Raw genomic sequence first — 7,558 nt, 5'->3', positions numbered from 1 at the left:
TACTACAGCATCTTACTGAACTGGCCTAAAACACTGCGGTGCTGTGATATTTTGGCAGTCTTTCTGCAGTAGTGTTCAGGGGGATGCAGAGCTATCTGCATGGATAGCTACTCTTTCACCCATAGAATGCATCATGTGCCAGTAGCCTTCTCAGGAGTGATTTGGGATGCCAATGGATCCCCTCAGATCCATTACACAATTTAAGTCCAAAGAAATTTCAGGCTTCTTGCTACCTCGATATTTTGTCCACATTTTAAAATTCTGTCTGGGTGTTCATTAAACATCCAAGTGCACAGTGCGTCAGAGATGAGAGGGACGTGTTCTGAAGTTTTCACAGTTCTACTATCATGTTCCATTATATTCAGATACGTAGCTCAAGTGGAAAGACATCACAGAGAGGAAGACTGAGACAAGAGAAGGGACAAGAGAGTCTTACAGTTAAGGTATTGTCCTGGGGGACTCAGGAGATTTGGGAATCAGTTTCTGACATCACTGACTATCCATGTGACCTCGAGCAAGTGATTTAGGGCCAGACTCTGATACTATTATCCTTTAGTAGTCCCATTGATTTCAGGACCAGTCCCATTGATTTCAATAGGACTGCTCATGCAATAAGGTGCTACTCAGTGTGAATTTTCCTTCTGGGTTCCATATGAAGTATTATCATAATGATTCTATAACTGCTACATGCCATTTTACAATTGGAAACAGTTTAATTTAGTGGGTCTTTTCCATCTCTTACTTCAAAGATTCAAGGCAATATGTTATCCAGAAATTATTATAGGCCACAAAAGGGCAACTATGTAGAGTTGTATTTATTTACTGATAATTCAGAGCACCATGTAGCATTAATGAACCCATAAAAGACTTACTGACTTTGTTTGTAGCATTTTATTTTCTGAAAGACTGACAGCAGTGAGCCATTTATATTATCTTCTCATGACGGTTCCCTTAGCATTGTCTTTTAAGTAGGTATTTTCTTCAAACAAAGAAGAAAGTGTTTCTTTTAAAAGGGAAAATGATCTATTACTGGACCCAAAGTCTCTTGCTAATAGACAAATGTGAAATTGATGTGTTCAAACCTTAATTGCATTACCTTTTACTTCCTTTTCCAATGGTACAGTTTGCTTCAGCTAGGCTGCTTGCATTACTTTACGTTAGTTAAGTGTGATTTTTGAGAGAGCCTGACTTCAGTCACTTTCCAAGTAAGAAGTAATGGTATTGGCTGCAAAGGTATCAATATTTCATCAGGTCTTTGTTCAGCACTGGTTTTAGCTTTTCTTAATGGTGCACTTTACCAGGCAGCTTTTTCATACATCATTAAACAGAGCGATAGCACTTGTGCCCTGTTTCTGATTTACCGTAGATAGTAATGTTTAAGATCACATTAAATACCACACATGCTCTCAGCTATCCGAGCAACATCATAGTAATGAACAGTCAATAGTCTTGCTAAATTAGCACCCTTTGGAGCTCTCATTACTGAATCAAGTAAGTATCCTTGGTTCTCCAGTGACAACAATTCTAATGTAAGATAATGAATTTAGTATCTAATCTAAAGGTAGGGATTTTTTTCTTCTATTGACTTCCAAAAGGAAGTTAAGTAGGAATGATATAAAATTGGTTTAACAAATCTAGTAACTACTCTTGCCAAGTGCTGAGTATTTTTTGAGAGGTGCTTTCTCTGACTTTGCTCCCCAAAGTCCTACCCTGTTCCTCAAAAACAAGAAGTAGGACTGAGTGGACTTGTAGGCTCTGACGTTTTACATTGTTTTGTGTCTGAGTTCAGTTATATAACAAAAAAATCTAAGTTTGTAAGTTGTGTTTTCACAATAAAGAGAATGAACGACAGTACTTGTATGAGCTGAATTCAAAAATACTATTTATGTTTATCATTTTTACAGTGCAAATATTTGTTATAAAAATAATACAAAGTGAGAACTGTACAATCTGTATTTTTTGTTGTTATTGAAATAAATATATTTGAAAATGTAGAAAAAATCCAAAATATTTAATAAATTTCCACTGGTATTCTATTACTTAATGGTCAATTAAAACCGCAATTATCTGCGTTTAATTAATTTATTCACAATTAAGTTTTTGAATTAATTTCATGAGTTAACGGTGATTAATTGACAGACCTGGTCTTAACTGTTACCAGGTGCCCTGTCAGCCTTTTCTTGAGACTAAACATGCCCAGCTTTTTACATATCGATTAGGCTTTGTAAACCTTTTATAATTTTTGCTGCTCTCCTTTAGACTCCAATTTGTCTACAGCTTTCTTAAAGTGTCAAAACTGGACATAGGCCTCATCAATGCTGAGCAGAATGAAACAACTACCTTTTCTGTAAAACACTCCTATATAATTCCTTGCAAAATGATATTTGCTTTTTTCACAATTTATTTTGAAACCTAGGGAAAAGTATTTTTTTGTGTTCATTGAAAAACCAATTTTTTTGTATATGGCAATTGAAAACTAAAAAACTTTCAATTTTAGAACTGAAAGATGATGGTCTCTGGTTGCTGAAACTGAAAAAAAAATTGATGTTTTCATTTTTTGATGAACACCCATGACATTTCTATATGGCAAAAAGTTTTTTTTAATTTTCATTGGAATTTTTTTTTTTGAAAAATAAATCATTTCTTAGTCTGCTCTCTGGTCTTCTTAGTCTGCTCTCTGGTTTGCAGGGTTCATCTAGATTGTCCAGATGATGTAAATCACCAAATACTGACCATAACCTCCAGGACAGGTTATTTCTTAGCAGTTACTTCACTACCCATCAAGTAGATAATTAACAGGCTGGTTCTGATGCTTTCTGAGACCCAACCTACACTGAGAATTTTCCCTCTAAATCTGGAACAGTACTATAGGGAGATGAGGATCAGTAGGAAAAAGGTGATGGATATTGCTACACAATGGAGCATAAATCTAATGCACATTCCATCAAAAACGCTGATGGGAAAATATTTTTTGAAAGATGGGTGCCAAGAAAATACAGCCACAAACAGCCAAGTGCTGCTGTAGGCTCTTATTCAAAGGCCACTGATGCCAGTAGACAAGACCGTGTTTGAAAACAACACACTTTGGAAAAGCTCATGGATAGGAAATAGATTCCATACATATCAAACATACTTTTTTCCTTCCCTTTAATTTATTTAGTTATTCAGTTCTGACTCCATATTTTCCCCTTTATGAATGTTATCTAGATAATTATAATGATGGTAATTGATCAAGAATTGTGTTTTAATGAAGTTAATTATGTTTTTGTTTTTTAATGGTTGTGCCTGGTTTGAGTTTGGGTTTGTTTTTTTAGTAACAGAATTTTTTAGCTGACTTCTTATGCCCAAATCCTGCAAGCACTAAACATACCTATATAACTACTCTCGTGAGCTTCAGAGGGGTAGCCGAGTTAGTCTGTAACTGGGAACACTTAAAAAACAATAAATATTCTTGCAGCACCATAGACACTAACAAAACGCGTAGATGGTAAAAGCTCCTGATACCATCTACATGTTTTGTTAGTCTCTAGGGTGCTGCAGAACTATTTGTTATTTTTTAAGTTTACTCCCATGAGTGACCCTATTGAATACAGTTGCCTTATTCTTGTTAGTAAAATTACGCATGGACAGCTAGTCTTAGCATGTTTGTGGCCATGGCTAGTAATGACTGTATTTACAGTGATAATTTATATAGGGTGTAAATGACTGAATGCAATTGGCACTAATGACTGAGTGGCACTATATTTCCTTTGGTTTCTAGCTTTAGAATACATTCCGGGAGTTTTGTTTTGAGATTTTTTGTTTTTTGAATTCTATCTGCTGATGATTTAGTAGGTAGGGCATAAGTCTCGATTCTGGGAGTTTCCAGGTTCAATTCCTTGCTCCACCTTGGACTTCTAGGGTGACCCTGACAAGCACACAGCTTCTCTGAACCTCAGTTCCCTTGGGACAATAGTACTTCTCTAACTTGCAGAGTGCTGTGAGGGTAAATACCATTAAGATTGTGGTGCGCTTGAGATGTACTGGTCAGAAGTACTGTATAAGAGCCAGGCATTATGATTTTTAATTTATTAAAATATTATTGACTCTTTACCTCCCAATAATTTAAAATAATCATTTGTGTGAAACTCACCCTGTGCAGAAAGCCATCCTCAATTAAGTAGGTGCATATGGTGCATAGGTTATGTGCTGGCCTTTTGCTGAGGGGTGAATTTCACTCTTGCAGAGTGCCACTAGCCTTTTATAACATGCAGAATGGAAGACACCATTAGTGGTGAAGGTCACTGGTTATTCACCTTTCCAGATGGTAGGACGGCTAGCACAGACTGAACTGTCTGGAAAATGTGTTTGTTCTGTTTACCCAGTATGTGTTAACAAAGACATTTCTTGTTATATTTCCTGAAGAATCACTATTTTTTTTTGTGGCTATTTGGGAATCTCTTCTAACTTTCAGAAAGGTTTGTCTCTAGCATACATAATGCTGGTTCTGAAATCACTGCATTTTCATGAGTATGGAATTGTCCTAGAAAACTTAAAATTTTGCTTAGTCTTCCTTGAACAAGAAGGGGCTAATTTCCTTCATCCTCACCCATAAATTCATAATTTGTTGTTCATTTTGCAGTTCTGTGAAGAGAGTTTATCAACTATTGCCAATTGTAAGGGCATTTCAGATGGGCCAATCAAGGACTTTTGATTTTAACATGGGGATAGATTTTAAATGGGGTTCAGGGTGTGGCTTTGAGGATTAACCTTTGCTATGCTAGAGTTCAGTTTGACTCGTAAGAGTTATTCTTACAAGACTTTGACCCCAAAATGGTGGAAATTTTGTGAGATTAGCCCTGCCATGAAACTTTCGGACGTCTTTAATGGTGGAATCCTCCCAAGACATATGCTGGCATGTAAGGTGGCATCAAAATTGGATCCAGAAGAGAGGCTGATTATGGTGTGGATACCCCCTGGAACCACAAATTGTATGTGCAGGTGTGGAGCTAGGGATTCAAATTCCACAGATCACCTCGTGATATTGAATTGGGGGATATGCTTCAGCCCCACCTCTAGCTGTGAAATATTAATGTTTCATTCTAGATTGCTATATACCAACTAGCCAGTTAGCCCGTCATAAGATTTTCAGGTCTCTCCTCCACATCAGTCTTCTCTCCTGAGCCTCCAGTCTCTCGCTCCATCTCTCTCTCCCTCTCTTTCTCTCTCCCCTCCTCCTACTGCCTTCCCCCCCTTTCTCTCAGCTCTCCTCCCCCACCTGCCTCTCACTCGGGGGACCGCAAAACCCAAATGGTTGCTTGCACCACTTGCTCCCATGCGGCGGCCTGGCTGAGCGGCGCAGAAGTCAGCTGAGCAACATGGTGGGAGGTGAAGGGGGGAGGCGCGGTGACATTCACGGCCAAGGGGCGGGGCCTGGAGCTGCTGTCACGCTGCACTTGCCTGATCCAACAGGGTATACTGATGTTTATGTGAAGGGTTACACGAAGCTCCTACTGAGCCAATATGGGGAGGCAGCCTTTCTTGACCCATAGCCCTCTGCCACATAACACTGACTGTGTTGTAAAACTTCATATAAAAATGTACAATGGTGAGGATGGAGGCTGTGTTATCCCAATGCAAGAACAAATCAAACAATCCTTTAGCTTCGCAAATACACGTTTATTTCTCATGTTCTGAAACCTCCACAGCAGCCAAGTATTTTTATGGAACTTTCCAAAACAATATTCTTCAGTTTTGCTAGACTAGGCCAGAATCTCTGGTCCAGCCAAGCTGTGCTTAGTACAACATTGGGGCATCAGGGCAAAATTTGGCTCGTTCTGTGCCAGCCAGTCTCCTAGTGCAGGTTAGAACAACCTGCTCTGAATAGTGCTGGCTGTCGATGGCTTCCCGAGGTCTATTCTGGCAGCTGAATATAGGAGACCCCACCTCTGTAGATGTGCTTCCTGGCTGCTGGAAAGGAGTGGCACAAGAGACACTAAATGATTATATAGCAACTGATTTGTTTTGTCTGCTGAAAGTTTGCATCCTTCCTTCCTACTCAGATCAATGTCATAACAGAGACCACGTCTAGCAACGAAAATGAAAAAAATGGTTCGCTGTGCTTTAAAAACAGCCTGATGGGATTAACACTAACAACCCCATAATTTCATACTCTCCGCATCATTGCCAAAAAAAATATAAAAGCATCAAGTTCAGCAGCATCTTCTGGGTGAAAAGGAGAGGGGATAAATGAAAGTGGTAATAATTTCACTCATTTGAATCATTCCATAGGCTTAATTTTCAGTAGTCCACATCTCAAGCCATCCAGTGCCAGATTTATGCACAAACTATGCAAAATGCAGTTTAGGGCCTCAGATTATGAGGGGCCTCTACATTTAAAAAAAAAGTTTTTAGTTGCATCCTCACCTATGATCAGGTAGATAGGCATGTATATATGTATATATAGCTTCCTTTCTGGTAGAATAATTAATGTTTGGTAATGCTATGGGGCCTCTTAAACTTGACATATCTTAGGGCTTCAGCATGTCTTAATCCAGCCCTGAATCCATCCTATGGAAAGTAACAGGCAAGCAGCATGTTCTGCAGGTCAGGAGCTCACTTATAGCTGTGAGCAGCTGTTGTATAAATGTTTGATTTTTGCGCTCTAAGCATTCACTTTCAAGCACTGATAAAACCAACCACTGTCATTGTCAAAGACTAATCAAAATGGGAAAAGGGCTCCCAAAATGTGCCTATGGGCCTTTGCTCAAGAAACCAGACTTTTCTAGTTAGATTTCCACTTTCTGTTAGTTTTGATCGGGTCAGAAATAATGTTAGAACAGTGTTCTTTTTCATGGTACCTAATTCATCTTGGCTGCAATATCACTAGCTTCAGTGGTACTACCCAGGGATGAATTCAGTTCACGGTATTTTGTTACCCTTCTGGACACAATATCAAAATGTACAGAGGTACAAGAAGATTTTAAAAAATTAACCATATGGTTCCTCAGAGGGAAAAATGCAGCAGATTTTATTCTTCTGACGATTTGGCCAAGAACTCACTTCATTTTTCCATTTCCATTTTAAAGAAAATGGGACAACTCCATCTCTCTTGTAACACCATGGAAGTTAATGGAATTGCATCAGGGATGATTTTGACCCAATGACTTTTTATTAAAAAAAGAAAAACTGTTATGTAAACTTTAGACAAGGTACAATGGTCATCCTGGCATTACTCTATTTCTGTGCTGCTGCTACAGCACTACAATCAAGTATAAGAACCGGTGTAAGATAGTGCTGCAGCAGGCCCATCATATACAGGACCTTCATTTAATCGGGTAATCAGATCAATCAGGATGCTTCCCAAGGAACCAAATTAAGCCTAATGACATTGAGTTGCAAGGACTGCTGCTTAATTGGGATGGTAATTCTGCTAACAGTAATTGGGATGCTTGCAGCTGATTGAATTGTACTGAACTAGGTGTAGCTAATCTTTGCAATTCTTAGAGATTTGTCTCCCCTCAAAAGATCCCTGTCAACAATGGTTCACCAAAGAAAAACTTCTTTAATAGCCCCCACA

General features: G+C 38.6%; 1 long non-coding RNA gene across 1 annotated transcript in view; it reads right to left on the bottom strand.

The window, feature by feature from the left end:
• Nucleotides 1-5,651: 5,651 nt before the first annotated feature.
• The window catches only part of LOC112544281 (uncharacterized), a 58,235-nt gene continuing 56,328 nt past the window's right edge, over nt 5,652-7,558 (bottom strand). The window contains exon 3 of the long non-coding RNA XR_003087607.3: nt 5,652-5,949. This is a non-coding gene — a long non-coding RNA (uncharacterized LOC112544281). The remainder of the gene's footprint in view (nt 5,950-7,558) is intronic.

Source organism: Pelodiscus sinensis, chromosome 3 (assembly GCF_052426305.1).
Source record: "Pelodiscus sinensis isolate ZL-2025 chromosome 3, ASM5242630v1, whole genome shotgun sequence".
Taxonomy (NCBI): domain Eukaryota; kingdom Metazoa; phylum Chordata; order Testudines; family Trionychidae; genus Pelodiscus; species Pelodiscus sinensis.
Note: the sequence above shows the minus strand (reverse complement) of the source record. Positions and strands in the feature narration are given on the sequence as shown.